This window comes from Paroedura picta, chromosome 3 (genome assembly GCF_049243985.1).
Source record: "Paroedura picta isolate Pp20150507F chromosome 3, Ppicta_v3.0, whole genome shotgun sequence".
Lineage (NCBI taxonomy): Eukaryota > Metazoa > Chordata > Lepidosauria > Squamata > Gekkonidae > Paroedura > Paroedura picta.
The window spans coordinates 114331012-114356162 of record NC_135371.1 but is presented as its reverse complement, the minus strand read 5'-3'; the positions used below and the strand labels follow the sequence as shown (position 1 = coordinate 114356162).

At 42.2% G+C, this 25151-nt stretch overlaps 1 long non-coding RNA gene across 1 annotated transcript in view; it reads right to left on the bottom strand.

The window, feature by feature from the left end:
• Positions 1–7607: 7607 nt before the first annotated feature.
• The window catches only part of LOC143831291 (uncharacterized), a 115543-nt gene continuing 97999 nt past the window's right edge, over positions 7608–25151 (bottom strand). The window contains exon 4 of the long non-coding RNA XR_013228797.1: positions 7608–7734. This is a non-coding gene — a long non-coding RNA (uncharacterized LOC143831291). The remainder of the gene's footprint in view (positions 7735–25151) is intronic.

Genomic DNA, 25151 nt, shown 5'->3' with positions numbered 1-25151 from the left:
TCATTTTGAGTTGTTAATGGTCATGTGTTATCCCTTGTACTCTTCTTCACTGGCACATTGTTTGGCCATAAGATACAGGGGGGAGGCTGATATTATAATAGTTCATTCATTAGATCCATTGATTAAACTATGTGTTATGTTTTTGTTTGATTTTTCTGCTTCTCATTCTTCTTTGTACTATCTTTATATAACTTTAGTGGTTCCCCAAACATTAAAACATGACAGATACAAGGCCACACAAAATATTGAGATTTGGCCAACTTAAATGTCCTTTGAAACCTACAGCATCAAATTACATCTACCCTAATTTAAGCATGTAAACCTTCGTGATTAGCCTGGTCCACTACATATAAACAGAGGAAACAAATAATGTCAAGATCATATATTAGTTTAGACTTGAGGCAGTTATATTTTCAACACGTCAATGTGGTAAAGTGCCTTAAATTTCCCCTATTGGTAATTAATGCCCTATAGGCATCTGTTTCCCTGAAAAATACATAAACCATGAAAAGATTAAATCTAATTATCATTATTTCCATTTCTGGGGCATGGCCTTTTCATAAATAATTATGTCTCCATATAAAACTGACAGGCTTTAAACTCTCACCATATCATTCATAATAATGAGTAAGATAATAAGCCACAAGCCAAACTTTCACATGCTCATTAGTTACGGAAGGCTAATTAGGACTTTAACCAGAAATGCCACTAAGCATCACACTCACAGAGGTAATTACAGCGCTGAAGTCATTAAGACAGGGAAACACCCATTAGCCTACCAAAAGAGGTCCAAAAACTAGCAAAGGATGACAAGTGCACTTTCACAAGACAACGTTCTCTTTTTTAACAAATGCAAAACATGAAATGGTTTGACAGTAAGGATAAAACTTCAAACTAGAAGGCACAATACGTCCTGATGCAAGCACTGCACTCTTGCAAGAGAGAACTCTATATAATAGTCCTGCATTCATGCTCTTTGTAACAGTTGTGCTCCTCTCTCCATTGGTTCAAACTCACGGGGACTCAGCACTTCAGACTTGTAGACACTGATATCTTTTCCGCATGAGGAGAAAAAGCTGGACTGGTACTTATCTAGCAGCAGGACTAACTCCGACGTCCATATGATGTTAGCACCGGCCAGCCTTTGCCTGTCCCTGGACCACTTTGGGCCCTCATTTGGCCTGTGTTAATGGGGTGTATCCCACTGCAGGCCCATGTGGAAGGGGAAAAGTCGGGGTTTCCAGGCCCTAGTTGGCTCTGTTGTGCTTCACAGCAGCATGGAGCTGACTGCAGCATTTTTTTTTTACTTTCACAAAGGTGGGATCGTGTAACTACCTTCATGAAAATAAACCTCCCTCCCATTGTCCTGCTATTGCTTCATGTGGAAGCAGAAATCTGGGGCAGACAGGATCTACCACCTAAAACATTCCCTCATGGGGACACAGGAAGTGGCAGGGCAAAGAGTGAGCAAACTGGGCAAGTTTAATGAGAATATGAGAAATACCTGTAGGCCTCCCAAATCAACTCTTATACTACAGATATCTGAGGATACCAGCTACAAACTTTAAAAAAATGAGTTTCTAGTTGTCATGGTCTTAAGATATTCAAAATAATGTTGGTCATCTCTCATATTTTATCCTGTTCTCCCCTCTTATACATGACTGATACATTCCCATAGAGATTAGGGCTGAATCTGCACTTTGTTTATTCCATTGTGGATCCTGCTGAATCCAGATCAATTTCAACTCGGGTCTTTCTCCATCCCCTCCCCCATTGAAACAGAAAAGTGTTCTGCATGTGGTTAGGGAAGCTCAGAAGTGTGCGTGGGGGAGCCAAGTGCAGCAGGGACCTCTTTCCTTTCTTGAAGAGGAGGGGGGAAGAGGATTGGAGACAGCAGAAGAGGGAGAAAAAAATTAAGAGGCAAATCTCTACCAAGAGAAGTTAGGGCCTTTGGAGCTTCTGCCGAGAGAAATTAGGGCTTCCCCTTTAAGGCAAGCTTGCAGCCCGGGAACAAGGAAGCCTTTGAACTGAAGCCTTGGCCAATCAGGGCTTTTCTACAATGGAGGCTTAGCAGCAATTTTGGAACCAGCACAGAGCTGCATGCTTTCTCATGCCAATTTTTCAAATATTGAAATATTTATCAAATATTGATCTAGGATATTGTGGGGAAAAGGTAGGGTCACTCCGGATCAATCATGCTTGTTGCAGAGGGAAAATTTAAATTGGACAAAATCAAAATGGAAATCGCATTCAGTGGGGATGGCAGGGACTGAATCGACCTGGGGTTGGAATAAAAGCTTCATGCAGATTCAGCCTAGGTGTGTAGTTGTGTCAGTCTGAAGCAACAGAACAAAATTTGAGTCCAATGATACCGTTGTTTTCCTCCTGGAATTATGCTCAAAACAAATTGTAGCCATATTAACTAAGCTTGTTATTTCTACGTGTTCCTTGCAACTGTTAAACATTTTCATCATGTTACATGCTAATTTGCTGCTCATCCTCTCTCTGCCTATTTGTATAGACTAATAACTTCCATTTCAATATATCTGAAAAAGTGTGCATGTGCATGAAAGCTTATACCTTCAATAAAATTTTGCTGGTCTTAAAGATGCTACTGGACCCAAACTTTGCTCTAAATTCCCATATACTGCTTCTCTGGAAACATAGTATGAAATAACATCGCTAGGAGAAAATATCTTTATTTTCACCCAATTTCTCCCTGAAATCCAACAATCTGCTTCTTTTCCTTTTGTTTGGGGTTTGGAGTCTGTTTCTATTTAATTTCATTTGGGTTTTAAAAAATAAAAGAGATGTGAAGCAGGAAAGAAAATTCTGTAAAATTTCAGAATATCACTTTGTAGATGCTTGAAGGCAGGGAGTATATTCCTAAACCTTCATGTCCTGTTACAACTCCACTCTGTGGTGTTTGACATACAAGTAACACACTGAAGAGGGCTTAAGTTATAAAAGAGAACACTGATTTCTATGCAAAGATTAATGAAAGAGAAATCAGAAATCAGAAAAACAAGAATAAAAGCAATTATCTTTAAACCGCTCCTGCGGGGTGGATTAAATAATTGGTTAAGGGCACCTAAGGAGGACCCTGTCCGTGATGAGGAAGGGTGCTGATAGGCCCCTTCCTCATGACTGACAAATGGAGGGCCCAATGGGCCCAATGGGCAGGCGGCTCACAATTGGTCCCTTGCCGCCGGACAGATGAATCGGGAGGCGCTTCGCGCCTCTGCTCCCCCTCAGCTGCGCTCGCCGCAGTCTCGCCGCCGCCATTGTTTCGCCCACCGCCCAACAGTGAACTCCCCGTCGCCTTCACCAGCCCGTCCGCCCTGCGCCCGCCGCCACCCCGCACTTCCCGCTGGCTGCCACAGCCTGGCCACGCCTGCTGCCGCCACGGGAACACGCCTCCGCACGCCGACCGGCACTCCACCACATTACACACCCAACCTGCCCACACGCCGCCCGAACCTTGCCCGCCAGTCCCGGAGCACGTCCAACGAGCCTGCTGCCTGCCTCCTGCCCTCCCACCAAGCCTCCATACGGCCCACGCCGTCTTCCTCCGCACGGACCCACCTCCGGTAGGCCATGACCGCTCGTACCAGATCACCGCCCACTCACCGCCCACCCTCCAAGCCCTCCCTGCTGCGCCCCCACAATCCCGCACCCCCTAGCGCCCACTGTCTCATTTACAGCGGGCTCTATTTCTAGTTTTCCATATCTAAGGAAGTTAATTTTGAAAAAAAACCCCACAGAATTTTCCCTTCCTATAACAATGCAAAGGAAGCAAGCAAGCAAGCAAGGAGACAAAATATGATGTTTGCAGGGTGTGTCAGATAGGCTTACAAACTATATAAGAAAAGGGAGTTTATATTTTACATAGCTGGAACTAGAGGGTGTAAAGTAGACTTGATTTAATATTATACCAGCAGTGAATACCAGCAACAAATGTGTGTTTTATTTTGCCAATAAATGAAAAAAATGAAGAAGCAAGTAACAAGCTGGGGAGGAAATGACCCTGCCTGATAGGTCAAGTATCCAATCTCCAGTTGAAACTGAAGATGGCTAATAAAATTACTCTGTAAATGTTTCAAGGATGGGTCTTAAAGACAACTCCACTGGGAAAATAGCTTAGAGAATGTCAAGGGTGTTCAGAATTCAAATGCACTTTGCACCATCCAATGTGAATGACAGGCTGCATTTAATTCTAGTTCACTCGGCTCCAGATGATTTTCTTGGTCATGACTGTCACAAAATGAAAACAACAGAAACCCATCACAAATTGGGTCTGCCAAAGGTAAAACAGAACATTTTGGTTCTTTCTGTTCAGTGTAAAATGGAGGAAGGGACAAAACGCAAAATATTTTAATTTTAGTAGCTATTTTGTATGCTATAAAACACAGTTAAGAACTTAAGACAATAAATTACAGTATTTTCCCCCAGGCCACTGTGAGCGTTTCTTTTTATTCCATGTTTATTTTGTTTCTATTTGTATAAACTAGTTTCTGTTTACCACCACCTTTTTAAAAAATGTCAAAAGAAAACAGAGAGAAAATAAGGAAGATAGAGAGGGAAGAAACATATTGGAGAGATATAAATAACGGAGAAATGTAGAAACAAATCATGAAGTGGGTTGACCCGAGGTGGGTCAGTGCTGTTGATATTACTAGACCTTTCAGCAGCATTTGACACATTTGACCACGAGCTCTTAGCTCGCCGCCTCACCAATACCAGAATACAAGGGACAGCCTTTCAATGGCTGATCTCCATCCTCCGGAGCCTATCAACTATCATCCCGTCTCACACCTACCGTTTCTGGGGAAGATGCTTGAGAGAGCTGTTGTGGTCCAACTACAAGCATTCTTGGAAAAAGCTTCAGACTTAGACCCATCCCAGTCAGGTTTCCGGCCTTGCCATGGGGTAGAGACAGTGCTAGTCACCCTGACGGATTACCTCTGTCACCAGTTAGCCCGGGGCGGGTCAGTTCTGCTCATACTATTAGACCTCTCCACAGTGTTCAACACAGTTGACCATGAGCTTTTAGCTCACTGCCTCACCGATAACGGGATCAGAAGGACTGCCCTTCTGTGGTTGTTCTCCTTTCTCCGGTATCATGGACAGAGGGTAGCAATAGGAGAGAGCTCCTCAAACCATGACCAGATTGCATGTGGAGTCCCTCTGGGAGCAGTTCTCTCTCCAATCATATTCAACATCTTTATGTGCCCTCTTGATCAACTGCTGTGGAGGTTCAGGCTGGGTTGTAATCAATATGCTGATGACACCCAGCTCTTCCTGATGGATGGCCGCCCTGACTCTCCCCTAGAAACATTAGCCAGCTGCCTGGAAGCAATGATGAGATGGCTCAAGCAGAGTTGTCTGAAGCTCAATCCTTCAAAGATGGAGGTCCTGTGGCTGGGTAAGAAGGGTTAATGTGAGGAAGTGTGCCTGCCCACCTTGGATGGTGTGCAGCATTCAATGGCTCACTCCGCCAGGAACCCGGGCGTGATCCTGGATATTTCCCTCACAATGGAAGCCCAAGTCTAGACTTCTGTAACTTGCTCTCTGCAGGCCTGCCCTTAGCCTTGATCTGGAAACTAAAGCTGGTCCAAAACACAGCAGCCAGGATCCTTACAGCAACACCATGGAGGTCCCACATTTGGCCTATTCTCCATCAACTACAGAAGAGCCTCTTGTGGCGCAGAATGGTAAGGCAGCCATCTGAAAGCTTTGCCCATGAGGCTGGGAGTTCAATTCCAGCAGCCGGCTCAAGGTTGACTCAGCCTTCCATCCTTCTGAGGTCGGTAAAATGAGTACCCAGCTTGCTGGGGGGTAAACGGTAATGACTGGGGAAGGCACTGGCAAACCACCCAGTATTGAGTCAGACATGACTTGGTGCTTGCACAGGGGATATCTTAACCTTTACCTTTACCATCAACTACAGTGGTTGCCAGTTGAATTCCAGGTCAGGCTAAAGGTTCCGGTACTTACTTTTAAGGCCATATGCGGTCAGGAATCAGTATACCTGAGGAAACACCTCCCTGCCTATGCCCCTGAAAGAGCTTTACACTCTGCCACCACCAACCAGCTAATGATCCCTGGTCCTAAACAAGCCCACCTGGCCTAGACCAGGGCCACAGACTTCTCTGTTCTTGCCCTCACCTGGTGGAATGAGCTCTCAAAGGCAATCAGGGCTTTGATTGAGCTAAAACAGTTTCACAGTGCCTGCAAAAGAGAGCTCTTCCACCAGGCATTTGGTTGAGGCCAAGCAGAACCAGCAACATCTACAGGGCCCCTTCTCCCTCCCTCCCAGAAATCCATTCATATGTTCTGCCTCTGGGCCTATTTGCAGTATTATAGTCTGTTACCTCTGTTATAGTTATTAATGTTTATTATTATTGCTGTTGTTGTAGTTCTTTACATGTTTAAAAAACCTAAGTTCTATGTATCGATTTTTATGTTCCATGTAAACAGGGGAGGGCAGTATATAAAGATAGATGATAGATAGATAGATAGATAGATAGATAGATAGATAGATAGATAGATAGATAGATATACAGACAGACAGACAGACAGACAGACAGACAGACAGACAGACAGTGTGACCTTCTCAGATCCCCCCTTAAAAACGATTGGAGACTACAAAAACACAAAATGCAAATTCTGATTATAAATTCTACATTGTAGAGAGAGTGTGTGTATATACAAATGTCACAGTTTTGTTTATGAATCTTATGCTCTTCATTTTGCCATGCTTCTCATTATACCAAATTAGGCATAATGCCTGCTCCTTTCAATCATTACATGTATTGTTAGTTTTAATAATGCACATGTTATGCTTCATTTAAACAATCAGTTATACCCATTACTAGTCATTTATTTTACCTTTTGTTATTGATTGCATTTTACTCTAGTGGGTAAGTGACATTAATCCCACTGACAATCTTGTGGATGATCATCATTGAAACTATTAGTCAAATGGTGTGTTACCGACCTCAGGGGGTAGGGGATGGACGGACGGACAAAATATATGCTATTATGTGTTTCGTCAAAAAAAGAGTATATATACCTCCCTTTTTTCACACTGGGTGTCCTAGTCAACGATATATACCTAGAGACAAACAACAACAATGTTTCCCTGCTGGTTCTTCTGGAACAAAATTTAAAGACTACTGCTTTACCTAAAAGCCTGCTGCAGTCTTCCACTAGGGAAAAGGGAGGGGGGGGAATCAATGAATGACTGTTTGTGATCACACCCTTTCTTTCTCTTCTTGTTTACAATGCAGTGTGCTGTGAAATACAATGTCTCCAGGGCTTTTCGTTGGCTGGCTGGCTTATTTATCTGCATCTCAAGATAAAGTCAAAATGTCACTGAAAACGGAGAACAAAGAGCCTAAGATGAAGAAGAGAAAAAAGATGAAAGTATCTGTGATTCTGACTTTGCAAATGGTGTAGAAGATGGGGAAAAAATCATCCTTTTACATTTAATCACAATATGTATAGATACAGTAATTGTACATCAATCCCATGACAGAACATTACATTGAGGGGGGAAATTCAGCATCAAAGCACTAACCTCTCATACTCCTAGAATGTTTGTTTGTCTGTATTTGGATAGGTACATTGTGAAACAGCCAATGCTGTTATTCTGCAAGCGTTTTAGTGGGGTGTAGTGAACTGAGGAGCAGACATAGACCAGGTAGGGTGATTCAGGTTCAAAGATGGATGCTGAAATCAAAAAAGAGAAGGGAAAAGAAACAAACTCAAACTCAACCTGTAAAAAAAGCTAAGAACCAAAGAGCTTGAGAAGTCTAAAAATTATCATAGATATTTATTAAATACACATTTTATTACACAGTATGAAAGGTCTATATAAAAACTACACATTACAATTTCAGTAGAAAATATGAGTAACACAAAATATGCCCAAATAACAAAATGACCCATAACAAAACAATCTAATGCATTTCGATCCAAATGGATCTTCTTCAGAGGTCAGTTACAGATCCACACATACATAAATATCCATAAACAGAAAAAAACAAATCCTTTTTTACATGCTGGAAGATTGAATAAAAGTCTGTAGTACATAGAGGCATCAGTAAGTATCCTGGCAATGGGCAGAATTCATAATCATTAGGTAGACACCTTTCTGTAAACCTTTCCTGGACTGAAGTAAAATACATGTGTGTCACTGTATGAATATTAATCAGGAAAATCTGGGTAAATTTTACCCTGGGTGATTCCTATGTGTCTAGGAGAAGAGATGTTGTTTTGAGCTGAAAAGACTGTTTGAATATTATGTTTGTAATTTTAAGATTCTTTCCTTGGGGCATCTATTTAGACATTGTTCCATTTGGTTTCTTGAGTCCACTGAAGAAGCAGGAGACTGGTGAAATGGAGATTTACTGAATCCTTGTATGGATAGCAGTGTGACATCTGAAACAAGATATTAATAAGAATTCTATAAATTTATGTTCATTGTTAGTAAAAATTCTAATGAAAATGAATGCAATATTTTTGTAAAGAAATTGTGGATGATTTCATCATACTGGGCTTCCTTGCACAGTGATTTCCAGTCCATTGTGTCTTATCTGGAGATTGACAATGGTAGTTCTAATGGAGGAAATGACTAATTTGGAGAGTTGAGTCTATGGCATTATACCTGTCTCATGTCCCTTCCCTCATCAAACGCCACTCTCTCCAGGGACGACACTCCAATTGTCCAACCTGTAGTTGGTAACCCTATTTCCTTTGCACCCAACAGTCATTCTAACTTTATTTGTCCTTTTGTCCTCAGCTTTTGTGTCCATACAACCCCTTCCCACAGCCTCTACCTGGGAAAGCTGTGTGCTGACTTCACAGTGTGGACAAAAGCAGCTTAAATTATCCTCCCTCCTTTTCCTGCACAACAACCTTGTACGGTAGGTTAGGCTGAAAGTGTGTGACTGGTTCAAAATCACCCAGTCAGCTGCAAGGTTGAGTTCTGAACCTGGGTCTCTCAGTCCCTACTCTGAAGCACTAACTGCTAAACTACATTGATTTTTATAGTGGCTGCTGCTGAATAGTAGTAAGCACCCAGGCCTGGTTGAGTCATACCGACAGAACCAAGCTTGAAATACTATAGTTACCTAGCAACAGCCACTGAAGGAATCCATTTTTAAAAGCTACGGATGCTTCTTTTATCATTTTTATCTCAGTGTTATTGTTATTGGTTTGTTTTAATATATAGATTTCACAATTTCCCACAAACTCAGGGTCCTTTTCACATTTTTAGAAAGATCTGTCTTGCCATTCACATCTCTAGTCACTGGATTTAAGTATTTAAAGATATCCCAACTTTGCTATTATATTAAACTAGGGGCAAAGCACATTGTATCCAGGAATACAACAGGTGCTAGAGCTTGGCGGTGGGAAGAGGATGGGGAGGAGTTGCCCAGTCTGTAAGGGCATGAAGTTGAATGTGTGTGTTGTGTGGGAGGTTGTGGTGGCATGGAAACAAATGAGGGCATGGGTGTGGAGATATGGGTGTCAAGAACCTGTGGTTTGGAATGTTCGTTGTACATGGGAAATGACTGACCTTTAGGAATTGTGGCATAATGCTTACAGATGAGCTTTCCAGAGTCATGTCTTCAGATATGTGAAGGGAAAATCAGACTGGAGATTCTTCTTAGGGGGAGATTGCATGGCAACCAATTCCTCCCAGTTCTGCATTCAACATCATTTCCCTTCTTGTCCCTCTGCCGTAATACACTTGGGGTAGTCACAGTACACAGGTGTCCACCCTGCTTCTTCTGTCTCCATTTCTTTACTGTTGATAAAATGTTATGTGCCCAAATGCTTCTTTCACAGTTGCACCTTAGAAGAAGAAGAGCTGGATTTTTGTACCCTGCTGTTTACTACCCAAAATTTGCCCTTTTTACAAACACCTTTTTCCTTCATCTCCTCACAATAGACAATCTGTGAGGGATATGGGGCTGTGAGATCTGAGAGAACTGGGAATGAGCCACAGTCACCCTGCAGGCCTCAGTTGTCTCAAAGCAGTTTCCAATCACCTTCCCTTCCTCTCCCCATAGACACTTTGTGAGGGAGGTGGGGTAGAGAGCCTCACTTGGAAGATGGCAATCCTAAGAGGAGGTCCCTCTGTGCACAGCCGTCTTGACCTTAGTCAGGTTTATGCACACCTAGGTAGTGTGGAATTCCAGAAGATGAACCTACACCAATCTGGCAACCTTATCTCCTCTCTGCAAATATTTTCTTGACATGAAATAGGTCAGGGGGTGCTAGGTAGCTGCAAGGCCATTACACATTTTTGAGGCCTCACTTTCAGACTTCAAGGAATATGTTCAGACCAGAGACAGCCAACCTCCAGGTGGGGTCTGGAATCACAGCTCATCTCCAGACTATACAAACGAGCTCCGCAGGCAAAAATGGCTACTTTGGAGGTGTGACTGTGTAGCATTGTATCCCCCTGAGGTTTAGGGATGCCAGCCTCCAGGTGGGGTCTGAGAATCCCCTGGAAGTACAGCTCATCTCTAGGTAGCTAGGCTGAACGGAAACCTCTCTCCCCTCACATGAATCCCTTCAAAAGTAATACACATGGCCCCAGAATCAACTTGGTGATGTATGCCCTCCTGCAGCCTGAGACCTACTGCTGGCAACTGCAGTCCCTGTTGTTGTCTGCAAGGCCAAGTCGTTGCCTAATAAAAGTGGATCACCTAGTTTTCCCCAAAGTCTCACTGTCTACTTTCCTGTAAAACTAACTACACCTGAAATTCTGGGCCACTTATGCCTTTGAGTTCACAGGAGTTTTTATTTACCAGGCCAAGCTTGAAGAAAGTCACTTCAGTTCCCATGTCTCTCCAGCCATTTACTTGCTCACTATTTACAGTTTCAGGTTGTAAATATTCTTTATTTAGATCTTCCTGAACTTTCCAGACTTGCAGGATTGATATTAGTCTGTCTGTCTCTCCCAAAATACAAACAGTTGCTGGTAAGGGCTGGCCAAAGCCCATAGCCCAGGAGGGACACACCCACAACCACTGAAGTGACTTTCTTCAAGCTTGGCCTGGTAAATAAAAACTCCTATGAACTCAAAGGCATAAGTTGCCCAGAATTTCAGGTGTAGATAGCTTTATAGGAAAGTAGACAGTGAGACTTTGGGGGAAACTAGGTGATCTGTGTGTGAGTGGGGAGAATAATGTTTAGGAACAGATAGACCTATGTTGAAACCTAGGTTATGTCTAAAGAGCTACCCAACATGGAAAGTGTCCCATCAACTGAAAGGGTGTTCAAGAAGAAATTCTTAGATGTTCAACAAAAAATATTAATAACAGATAGTAATAACTGTCTTACAACGCTGTTGAGGTATGGTGGATAAATATTCATATTGAGGAAGTAACTGAGGACAGCTGATATTTATCTTGTGATTGCTGTTCTAAGGATTTCCAGGTTAGCAGCTTTGGAAATACTGAGAAGCTCACTGGCAAGGCCACCTGAAAACTTATCTAAAGGAGCTTAGCATTATTGCAATTTATATCCAGCTGCAGACTGTTCTTACATATTGATTTTCTGCTGTGTACCTGGTGCCTTGCCAGCTCGAGTTCTCTCTCTGGACTGCCCATTTGGACTTAATTACTAAGTGATTGCTAAGTGCTAGTCACAGTTTTCAAGGCTAACAAAGTTATGATGGAAAATCAAACACTGCTTACATTTGGACTATTGAGTAAGCTGTTTGCATTCTTTGTTCATTAGAGCTGCATTTATTTGTTTTCAAGGGGAGTATATCAATTAGAAACATAGTATGTGAAGTGATGGGGTAAGATACTTCAGAAGGAAGCACTGAAAGATTGTGGGAGCCACTTCAGATCTGTACCTCCTAATTGTGGGAGTGGCTTCTCCTATTTAATCTTCTAGCCTCTTAAGATTTATCTGTATCAATTTAATGGATATATCCCTTTTTGGAATACTAAATTCCATGCTAAGCAGCATCTGAGAACACTTAAGCCATGCTGAGGGTCAGGAGCAACCGCACCTGGCTGACCTGAGCAGATACGCAAATCTGCTCACCGGTCACCCCAGGAACCGGGAACGGCATCCTGAGGGTCCTACAGATCCGTGGGGAGGTAGGGAGACCGAGCTCTCCGGATCAACAGCAGCGTGTGCTCAATGTCACGATGGCGCCCTTGTTGTAAATAACTTTCTAAGCCTGAAATGACCAGCTGACCCTACATTCCTCCCAGATCATCTTTTACCAGACTGACAGGAGCTGAAGTTTACAACAGTAAGGATTGAAAATTTTCTGGCTTTTCCTTTTCTTTCCCCACAAGCTCTTCCCCCCCCCCCCTCAACCAATTTACAAGTGAATTCCTTCTTTCGTGGAGTGAGAGGCTCCCAGCTAATTATATCCACTAACCAAACAAAGAGAGTGCTCAAGAGAAGAGAGACTTTAAAGTTTTGTTGGAGAGAGTTCAGTGGGGGAAGCTGACTTGATACGGAGATCGACAAACTGATAATTTGGGATCGCTCGTGCTCCCGCGAGACCTCACGAGACTTTCTGTTTATAGTTTGTGACTGCCTAGAACTATGGAAAAATTAACTCAGGCACAGCTTTTCCATTTGTTATGCGAAGGAAACTCAAAGATACTGAAAGCAGTCAATAAGGTGGAAAAGGAAATCCGTGGGACTAAGGGGGAGCTTTTGGACCGAGCCGACGGTCTGGAGAGAGCAGCTGATGAGGACATAGCTCAGCCAACAATATCTCAAATGAGAATTCAATGTTTGGAAGTTAATCAACAGGAGGGGGAGAGAGCTAGGGACGTAAAAATTCAAAGCACCTTGGAAGAACGTGGGAAAACAGATTGAAGGAAGGAAAGCACCGAAAACCTGGAAGTCTATTCAGAGCAGGAAGTGATTTGGATCAGCAAAATAAAAAGAGTCTATTCAAAGGCGACAGCACGCAGGAAGCTATCAGGAGATATCACTGTGTGACCAGAGGAAGAGATCAAGATTGATATACAGAGCCTACTTAAAGGCGACTGCAAGCAAGAATCAAGTAAGAGACTTCTTTGGCCCTGACAGAAGAACAATCAGAAATACTCTACTATGGAAAAAAACACAATTTCATTTTCTGCGACCACCTGAAGGATGAGTTGAACAGTGGAATATTCTCCTGGTTTCCTGTGGGGAAGACAGCAGCAGTAACTTTTAGGACAGGACCAATATATGATGGGAACTGACTTTATATAATCTAAGACAATAATAGAATATATTCTTATAATAGATTATACTCACATATGTATCAACAACTATTCTGCTAAGAAAGGTGGTAATAACTTCTAGATCAGGATCAATATATGATGGGAACTGAATATGTATGCCAATATGTATGCTAAAAGAGGATGACAAACTATACTTCATATGTATTAACAAGACGGCAGCAGTAACTCTTAGGTCAGGGCCAATTTATGAAGAGGACTGACCTTATATCACTTAAGATAATAACAGAAAATATTCTTATAACAGATCATATTCTCATATGTATTAACAATTATTTTACTAAGAAAAATGGTAAAAACTTCTAGATTAGGAATAATATGTGATGGGAATTGAATATGTATGTTAAAAGAGAATTGCAAACCATATCAGCTGGTTGCTTTTTTTTCTCTTACTTTTCTGTAAATGCTTCATATAATAATAAATAATAAAATTATTTAAAAAAGAAAAAGAAAAAAGAAAAAGAAAAGCCTCTATAGCTCCCAGATCCAACTCGTCATTAAAAGCCAGGGAAGAGGACTTGTTAAAAAAAATTAGCAACAGGGCTTCCCCACTAGGGATACTGGTATTAACACGAGTGTGGAAGAGGAACTTACTGAAAATTTAATCTTTTGAGGATTCAGTGGGTTCTCTGTCTTGATTTTATTATTTTTTATGCTATTTAATATGCTGTAAGCTGTCTTGAGGTCTCATAATAAATAAATGTTAGAGAGGTAAGTGAGGAAAAAACATACTTAGTAAGTGCCTGGATATTCTTAGAGGCGAGGTGAATTACATGCCCTGAAGCATGTTGTTAATTATTCAGAAAACTAAGTGTATTAATACATGTGACATCAATAATAAATATACTGCTGCCGCTTAAAGTCCTGTATTTAGCATCAAGAATAAGGGCTAGAATTTTGCTGGGGAGGGGAAGTATCTCTGAACTGCAGTTTGAGGACTAACTTGTCAACCTCTCAGCTTGCAGTTGTGGTCTGATCATGCTCTTTAACTGAGTTTCCAGCTGTTAACATACAAAGCATTGCAGCCAGGTCATCTTTCCCCATCAATGGATTTTCAGGAGTCAGTTCAAATGAACCTAACTGTGAGGTATTTTGTGGTTCAGTTTCTAACTATAAATGCAATTTAGTATTTATAATTTTGTATATGATTTTGATTCCAAAAGTTTTTGTTAATCGCAAAATTATTTATGTATTTATTATATTTATATACCACCCTCCCCTGAGGCTCAGGGCAGTTTACATGGAACTGGAACAAAAACAGTACACATAACATGATAAATTGAACAGTAGTGAAAGAGTTATAACAGGATAACAGTAACATAATGGAACATAGTGAGAACTCTGCTTGAGCCACCCATCCAAGCCTTCCAAACATCTGGCAAATATTCCAGGGGGGAGTGAGGATGACCATCCATAAGGAGACAGAGCTGGGTGTCATCTGCGTACTGATGACAGCTCAGCCCAAAGCTCCGAACCAACTGTGCCAGAGGGCACATAATAATGTTGAAAAGCATGGAAGAGAGCACTGCTCCCTGAGGTACTCCACAAGGGAGTTAACAGGGGTGCAACAGCTCATTCCCCACTGCTATCCTCTGGGTCTGGTTCTGGAGAAAAGAGTGTAACCAGCTTAAAGCTGTACCCTGTATCTCCCTCCCGGTGAGATGGTGACCCAATAACTCATGGTCAACCACATCAAAGGCAGCTGACAGATCTAACATTATGAGAATGGCTGACCTGCCCCGATCCATCTGGCACTGGAGATCTTCCATCAGAGCGACCAGTGCCATATCCACCCCATGGCCAGGACAGAAGCCAGACTGATAAGGACTGAGGGCCAAAGTTTCATCCAAGAATGCCAGGAGCTGGTCTGCCATGGCCCTTTCAACTACCTTATCCAGAAATGCAAGATGTGAGACTAGGCAGTAGCTGGCTGGGTCCCACAGGTTTCTTGAGAATAGGATAAACCACAGCCCCCTTCAGTGGCTCAGGAAACTCTCCAGTTGATGGGAAGAAAGTGGTAGCCCTCATCAACCATTGCATCTTGTCCACTTTGGTTAAAGAGAGCTACCTGAAGCCATCAAGCAGCATCTCCAAAGGTGGCAAAAGGTCTGCAGTTCCCTTTCTGTATAAACCGTGGGGGTTTCAATCACAAAGATGTTTAAATGTGATACAGTATGACTTAGGGCCAAACAACATGGCATATGGGGGTACAGGAGCATTTCCTTCCCCTATAGTGTTCTGGGCCCCTATGGATTCTCCTTTATTTTTAAAAAAGCCATTCCCTGCAGCTACTGCACCTAACTTGTTAAAAACCTTACAGAGTTTGACCCTCAAAAGGGCCTCTTAGATAAGCTATCTTCTCTCAGCCTTTGATATGCAATATGCATTGCCTCAAAGGAATGTTGAAATGATTATCGAAATACTATAGCCTGCATTTTAAAAGTCCCAAAGCTGTGTGTAGAAAAGCTCCATATTATTTATGCAGCACCAGAGACCTTTCAAATAAATTATGCTTTATGATGTGAAGCATACCATGTGACCTGTGGAAGACAGCACACTACTAGTCCTGTTTCTTTAAACTGGCATCCTCTTCCTAACAGATGCATGTATCCAGGATTATAAAACAAATAAAATGCAATCTAAAGACAGGACATTCCTCCCTGCCCCTGAAGACCAACACTCCTGCATTTCAACCACTTAAGAGCTTAGAGAAAAACAGCATACACTTGAGGAGCCCAGCATGCTTACTCAGTCTAGAACTGAGTTTTGAAGGTTTTCAAATCTAAAGTCATGTAACCTCAGGGAGATGGCAGGGAATTAGGAATAAATCTTTCCAGTAATGTCTACTGTTTTAAGACAATGTGAAATTATCATAAAATCAGTCCAAGTAAGGTCCTAATTAGGTGAATGACACAGTTCATATCTTAAAAGCATTAGAGAAATCATTGGTAAATTGCACTCTGGTTTACACACTATAAGATCTATTTTACTGACAGCAATGGTATTTCAAACAACCATGCAAAATGCTTGAGAAGCTGTTCAAAACATTTCACAGACATTATATCGTGAACAAGTTTTTCATATGGTTAGGATTTTTCTCCTCTGTAGTAGCTCAAAGGTATTTTTCCCCAGCTTGATTCTTGATCCAGGAACCAATTGGTTGTTTTTAATTGCGCATAGAAAGGGGGGGAAAGTAGAGAGGCCAAAAGGGATTCCAGAAAAGGATTTACCTGTAGCTGTTTGTATTATGAAGATATATGCAGTACATGCACAGCTGAGATTTATTTCATCACCACAAAAATGATTGTGTTGTAAAATGAAATGTCTAGTTGTATTAAAGGCTTTTTGTAGGGTGAGAAATATTTTGCTGCTTGGCCTAACTTAGGTTTTATGAATTGTTCTCCTAGAAAATTAATGCTGGAATATAACACTTCCCTCTGTAAATGTCATTATTCTGGCATAGCACTATGGTGGGTCTATTCATGCAGAACAGCTCATTCTACTCCTTGGGTTTTTTTCTTGAGATGACAGTCGCTTAGGACATCGGGTGGTGGCCATAGTTTGTAAAGCTCCAGACACCATCCTGATGAATGCACCATAATGAAATGGTAGTAGAGAATAGAGTGGCCAGCTAAGCACTGGCCTATAGTGAAATGCTGCTAGAGGGGGGAGATACCTCATAAGCATCAAACCAATTTCACAACAATGCTACTGGCACAAACTGGAAGTGACACCTTCATGTCAGTTCAACAACAGTGTGTGGGGTAAACCTAAAGTGACACATAGAGGTCATGATATTGGTTCACACTGGAAATGACATAAGCACAAGTCTGCATCACCCCTTTTCACTCTCCTCTTAACTGGCAGCAGGGAACTGGGAGGATCCATAGCTGGAGGAGCAGGACACCTGGCTGCCGTAGCAGCCCATGATTTTTGATGTGAGGGTCCCAATGATAATGTAGAGCTGGCATTAACTCCATCTGTTTTTTAAGGAGCTGACCATAAAAACCGCACACTACAGCAAACTCTATATTTTACTATTGCTGCCTCCTTGCCTTGTCCAGTTTGGCTTGGCTCTACCTCTAAGCTGGTAATACTTTTCACTGTGAAGTACTGAGGTTGGTCCTGCCTGCCTAGCTGTGTTACTTGCTACAACTAGGCCCCCTGTATTCTTTTAAAAAACTGAATAATTAGGAGGCAGTTATACCTTCAGTGCTGGTCAAGATGGCAGCTATTGTTCTTGCAACAGGGCAAATTTTAAATCCATGTGCGGTGCTCCTTTCTAGGGCTGTGCAAAGGGGTCCCGATTCAGACTGATTCAGATCCAAATCAGGCTGATTCGGATCGATCCAAATCAAGTCGGATCGATTTGGAGCCATCCAAATCGATTCGGAGCCAATGCAAGTCAATGGAGCCATTGACTTGCATTGGAAATCCTTCTCCCGTCTTTCCTGGGGGCTGGGAAACTTCTTGGAGAGATCAGGAAGGGTCTTACCTGACACCCCTGCAAATTTCAAGAAGATTGGACCAAGGGGTCCCATCCTAGGGGCTCCCAAAGAGGGAATGTTGGCAGACCCTCTCTGAGCTCCCCTGCAAGTTTCAAGAAGATTGGACCAGGGGGTCCTGCTCACAAAGAGGGTGACACCATTTCCCATAGACTTTAATGGTGGGAAAAATATAATTTCAGCAAGTTACTTAACCAGGAAAATTGGCAATTAACCTGCTGAAATTATTTTTTCTCAGGTTGAGGGACTTGGGAATGTTCAGCCTGGAAAAAAGGAGGTTGAGAGGGGACATGATAGCCCTCTTTAAGTACTTGAAAGGTTGTCATTTGGAGGAGGGCAGGATGCTGTTCCCATTGGCTGCAGAGGAAAGGACACGCAGTAATGGGTTTAAACTACAAGTACAACGATATAGGCTAAATATCAGGAAAAAAAATTTCACAGTCAGAGTAGTTCAGCAGTGGAATAGGCTGCCTAAGGAGGTGGTGAGCTCCCCCTCACTGGCAGTCTTCAAGCAAAGGTTGGATATACACTTTTCTTGGATGCTTTAGGATACTTAGGGCTGATCCTGCATTGAGCAGAGGGTTGGACTAGATGGCCTGTATGGCCCCTTCCAAATCTATGATTCTATGATTCTCTTTGAGTAAAAAAAAAAATCCCTTTACTCTGATGGGTGCAATTTCTGGCCAAAATTACGAGCAGTGTTGAACAGGGGGCTGTATTGTGCTCAGGAACTTTAAAAACAATTGCAGAAGGGAGCTTTGTTTTACTGTTAAGCACTTCTGAATTGCTTGTGGAGGGACTTCAGCCAGAGAAGCCTCGCTTATTCGTTGCTTTTGCCGGTTCAGCATCTCGGGGGCGAGAGCTAGGGAGGAACATTCTTCTTTTGAGAATGTGTTTCAGATGTGTTGCAGGTTGTTCTCAGAAGTGAAGTGTTTTTTTAGGGGGAATTCACTTTTGACGATTCCCCAAAAAGCGCTACATAGAAGCACTTTTTGCAGGAGTGTTGCAGATTGCGTATGACATCGTGCATAACGTTAATAAAATAGCATTACACAACGGGAAGACTTCAGCTACATTAACGCTGTGCGGAATGGACCTGAGGAATTCACCTGATATGACCAATATTTATTGTTGTCATTATATTATCTGCTGTACCTTAATAAGCCTTATTGTGTAGCAATGCATTAACTGTTGTCCTTCCTCAGAATTAGTGTGCAGAAGAAATTCAAGTCCTAGACTAGTATAATCCCAGATCTCCAGCTACCACCTAGTTGACATTTACAATTGAACATGTGTTTTCCACAGAATGGAAATCTCAGTTTCATTCATCAGCAAAGCAATGTGACAAAATCCTAACCCAACAGGACAGCACCATTGACATTTATTGGTTTTGGAGACTTTAATATGATAGTAATTAAGATCTATTAATGAAGTTTCTCTTTTAAATAAACTCTATTACCTAAGAATGCTTTCCAGATCTACTTTTAGCATTCAATGTGTAATGATATCCCTTATCATTAAAAGCTTTAATCATTAATTTATTGCTGAGAGCAGTTTACATGTATTAGTCTAATAAACTGCAGGCAGTAAATTAACAAATGCCTGTTTGTGCATAGAATAATGGAACTAGAAATTCACCCATCTTGCAGTTACAGTATGGTCCATTAACTGTTGTGGAACCCTGCTGTCTTAGAAAATAAAACAGATTGTGGATATCACATACTCAAGACAGCTAGTGGGGTACTGTCAATAGACTGTTGGACTCTGGAAAAATGACTTATGAGCTCAGTGATGAACTCAGATTCTGATACAGAACATTACATCTGAAAAGACATGTATTTCATTACTACACAAAATCTACATGTAATTCCCACCTTGGTTCTAATGTTTAGTACATTGCTGTACCCACAAAAGGATGTAGAGAAGAGCATTCTATCTTTCCCTTCTATGTCCTTTCTTCTCTCCTAAAGGCCTTGCTGCCTTGCTTTTCTTTAGGTAGCAAGATTCACAGCTGACTTATAAGAGCCCTTTGGGCTTTTCAAGGCAAGAGGCATTCAGAGGTTGTTTGCCGTTGCCTGCCTCTGAATCATGATGTTGGACTTTCTTGGTGGTCTCCCACCCAAATACTGACCAGGGCTGACCCTGCTTAATTTCTGAGGTCTGCTGATCTGGCCATTCTGGGTGATCCAGGTCAAGATAGGCAGCAAAGACAGAAGCCTTTTTAAAAAGAACTCTGCATTCTCTCTTATTTTATTTTTCCACCCATCCCTTTTCCCCAAATAGTATTTGTTGTGGGCGCACATTGCTATTACTGTGAGCCTGCACTTAGCTGGCTCGTGGAATTCCAGCCTCAATCTTATCACTTCAAAGCAATGCCTATTATCTTAGAGCAGCGGTCCCCAACCTTCTAGTAGTCGGGGACCGCCTCCAAGGGTTGGAGAGAGCCGGTGGCCCGGCCGCCGCTGCCGCTCGCAAACACGCACGCGCAGTTGTCGCGCATGCACGTTTTTGCCACTAGGTGGTGCTAACGTGCATGAGCAGAGCTGCGGCGTGTGTGCGTTTTTGGCAGCAGGGGGCGCAAACATGCATGCGCGGCAGCTCCACGCGTGCGCGCTTGCGTCACTAGCGTGCCGGCGGCCGTGCCTGCTTCTTCCCCCCCTCTCGCTGCGGGGGGGGGGGAGGAAAGCATGGCCACTGGCGGCCCGGTACCATGGCATTTGCGGCTCGGTACCGGGCTGCAGACAGGGGGTTGAGGACCCCTGTCTTAGAGGCTAAATTAGGCTAAGCAATTGTTTAAATCAAATGAAAAAGATTGAAGGAGAAGTTGGCAAAGCACCCCTTTCCCATGTTTCCCCAGGAGCACATTGTATGTCCCCCAAATCCTTTATGGTCAATGATCCAAGAAAATGCAATGTGTCTCAACATGGGGAATGCAACAAGTTTATGGAACAGAGCAAAATTCCTTTGCTTTTACCCAACTATCCCTGCTCCTGAACTGTTAGTGTATTTTGTTCACAAGGGTATCCTATCCCACAGAAAAGATTTTGGGGACCAATAGTATGGACTGGCAAGGGGAGAAAATGATCCTCTCAGGCAACTCCTTCTGTAAGCTTCTCCAGCCCATTACATATAAGAACACTGGATTATATGTAAATTGACTCCATCCCTCCCCCCCTTCTCCCAATCTGGAACCCCTTCTGGATAGACATAGAGAAATTGAGCATGAGTGGATATGTGTAGACACACAATAAATGCTTATCCCACATGAAACACCTCTGTTTCATATTGACTGCTTGTAAAGTTGCTTTTTCATCAGTGACCATTTACACACTGGGAACTTCATTGCTCCAGCTCCCATGCAGGAGCACAAATCACGGACGGATGAGGTGTTCCATGCCAAATGCTCACCCATGTGGGTGCAGGAAGAGGTGGGGCAACCAGCCACAACTAAAACTCCAGCCTGCAACCCAGCATGAAACCTCCAGTGCGTAAATGGTCAGTGTGAACTGTATGTGCTTGTGAAGCAACCATCCCTCACGCCTAGGAAACAAGCAAGGAGTTTGGACTCCTCTTGTATGAACGCTCCACAATGCACACATTTCATATGCAACAGATGGCCATACTGCACTGTAATGGTGGTGTTCTCACACATCCTGACGTTTTACAATCCAATGCACTTAGTTCCAGAAACTGAATCAGATTATAAACTGAAATAAATCGATACCCCGTGCTCTAACTGGGTTTTGAGTCAGACTGAAAATGTTTGATGCATCTGATCACGGAGGGAGGGAGGAAACTGATTTTAAAAACTTGGAAGATGCTCAGGGCAGCTTGAATAATGCCTTTTATCTTTTGTACATGGTGTGTGTCTGTGAATTTATTGTGCTATTGTTGGATGTAGATTTAAAACACACCATAAATGCATCATTTCTAAATTGCAAACATTTAAGCAACATGGAAGGTTGTTAACGTCATTGCCAGCCCCTTAAAGTACTGTTAAATGGGCTCTAAATGTCCTATAAAGTAATTTCTAAGATTTATTCACTTCCCCTGATTAGCCTTAAGCGAGATAAAAATGTTACAAGAGCCTATTGTAGCAGAACAGTCAGTTACTCAATGTAGAGATGGCTGATCCTTTAGCAGTTCCATTTGAAAACTTAATGACTCAGAAAGGCTTGTCTGCAGAAAACTTACTTGGTAGACATGGCATTTGTGGGAAGAATATAGCTTATAATTTGTGATGTGCAGGCACATGGTGCACTGTTGCACAACTCCCACTCATTTAGTCATAAGTCTGATTACCAGTTACAATAATTATGTAGGTGAGGATGGGGGGGAGGGGTCCTTATGGCCATTACTGTCATCAGCAGGATTATTATTATTTGTTGTTGTTGTTGTTATTGAGATGCCACACTGCTGAACTGCAGAGAGAGCCAAAATACTTAATTCTGTTTCTGGGAGCAGAAGTGATTTGTGTAACAACATCAAGCTTCTATGTAAGTTCCATATAGAATACCAACATAAAAACAAAGAACCTATCCAAAGCAATATTCTTGTTTGAACAATATATATTCAATTTTAACACAATTATTATATACATAGATAATCTGTTTCTATATAATTTCTGTTTTCGATACCTTTTCTTCTGTGGTTAAATTCAAAATGTACAAATTAATGTCCTCCTCCTCTCCCCCCCTAGAGGTATTGCTGGGGATTGCTAGGGATGAGATGGTGTTTCCACCGAATCTTTATTGTATAATGCTGATATTGTTGTATTTTATGGTTTTTATGTCAGGGGTTTTTAATGGGACTTGGGTTTTTATCTGACACTTGTAACCTACCACGAACCTTCGGGGATTGGCGGGAAATAAAGTGCAAAATAATAATAATAGTAACAAGAAATTAATATCCATACCATAGTAATCATAATAAGTCAAATTAAACAATGAATTACTACAAATACATATACCTGCAATATAAGATTATTGTAGCAATAGTGGAAGTTAGTCAGTGTGAAAAAATCCTACAGTATTTCCAACAAAATTAACATCAGTATGTCATTCATCTTATATATATTAATATTTAAATCCATATTGTTAACAACTGTGAATATTAAAGTCTTACCTTATATTAGTGTTTTAATAATATCAATAGGCCATCAGCTCAAAGGTATCGGGTGAGTAAAAGCCAGACTGGCTCTAAGCTATGGGGAAGAGAAGCTTTGCTGGAAAAGTACAGGTGATTTACATCTGTTTATTCTACATAATAATAAAGAGAAGAGATTTAGCTGGCACTGGAAAACCATCAGGCAAGGATTGAAAGTACACTCAACCATCCTTTCAGAAATATGATCTTGAGGACCAGATAGAAATGGCGGGGACCACTGTCTTAAACAGCAGTCTATTGAATTCGGTAGTATACATAACATGGAATTGTTGATGCCACCACATAGGCAAAAGTTACATTGCATGATTATTTTCAGTCTGTTCTTATCTTCTGTTTCAAATACATTTGGATCTAACATTCCCAACAGACTAATCTACAAATCAGTTAAACAGGCATACTGGATTTATAATGGCTTTATTAATTTAAAAATCAGTGGGATAAAAGTAAAATATATGATACATAACTGTGCATGTAACTGGAGCATAATGACCTTTTCATTTAATAGCAGCCTTGGATTTTAGACCCCTGATGTTGCCTGTAAGGCCAAAACAGGCATTAACAAACCTCAGACTGTAACCCCCTTATGAGGCATAAAGTGTGTCTTAGAGCTGAATGATAATGGCAAAATAAACACAGTAATGCTTTGATATACTCTCAGGTATACATGACAAGGCATATAATTGCATACCCATCATTTTTTTTTAAAAGAGGAACATGCCAAATATCTACAACAGCTTGAAACTGACCTCCAACCATAATCATAAACTTTCTTAAATTAAAATGTGAAGTCAATACAATATCTTCACAGCAGGCAGATTTTCATCTAGTCTGCACTAAACAATTGTACATGGAATCAGAAAAAGAAGACAAAATGCCAGCATATCAACTGAAACAAATTCAAAACAGCAATATCATCTTTCACATTCTATATTCAACCAGCATTCTATTAAGGAAGGCACAGGAAATTATTAACTCCTTTATAAATTACTGTAAAAATTGCATTGACTTGCAGGAGGGCATGTTGGGCTAAGCATGATACATACATATTTGGTTGGCTTAAAAAAGGTCACAGCTTTATTAGTGTATCAGAGTGCTGGCCCGGTGTGGGAGAGGGAGGCTGCATATATGATCAGTTGAGCACAAGAATCCTGACAACAGCAGCGCTCAGGGAGCCAACTGTTTCCACCCCTTGGACAATCTGAGTGTCCATCCAGGGCCAAGCCACTAATGGAGCCGCGCTTTTGCTTGGCCTGGCTGGGCACTCACCACACAGACTGAGCAGGCAGACCGTGCAGTAAGTCCTCCGGCCTGGGCTCTCCTCCACCTAGGGAGGACTCGGCATCCCTGCTCCTTTCCCGCCCCGCGTCCCTTGCCGCTGGGGGGGCCTGCGGTAGGTCGGGGCCTTCTCCCGGCCCCAGGAACAGCCTCACTGTATCTGCAACGTGGTGAGGCTGCTCCTGGGGCCGGCAAAAGGCCCCGGGTCACTGCCGGGGGGGGGGGGCGGGACTGGAAGCCCCTGGGAGCAGAAACCCTGAGCTGTCAGGCAGGTGGGTGGTGGGCTTCTGCTGGGCCCTGTAAGAGCCTTGCCATGTTGCCTCCCCCCCCCCATCCTAAAAGCCTTCTGCGAGCCAGTGATCTCCATCCCCGGGGCCTCAGAAGACTTTTCCGATGGGGGGGGGAGGCAAAAGCGTTCTGCGCCCCCCAGGAATGGCGATCCTGGGCCCTCAGAAGGCTTTTCCAATGGGGAGGGGGAAAGCCTTCTGTGCGGGGGGAGCCTCCAGGGCTTCCCCGGGGAGTGGGGCTAGCGCCCATTTTATTGCATCATAAAATGGTCTTTAAATCTAGTTTCTAAATATTACCATTTTTCCCGGTAATGTAACTGTATTCCTAGAAACCTGAATATCACTCCTGATGCCTGAATACATTTTCGTATAAATATTTAGACTGGATAAAATAGTAATAGTAACTTTATTTTTATAGCCTGCCCTTCCTGACTGTCTCAGAGTAAGTAACAACAAGAAATATAGAAGTATTCAGTTACATGGGTAACAGTTTTTACATTTTTAGAATTAATATATATTAGCTAAATTATAATATCAAACTGCCGCCTTAAAAACCTTCCAATAGAGAATTTATTTCTGTTGGGTGATTGGTGTTATGGATGGAGTGCTGTTTTTTTTTAACAGGGAGGTCAGCA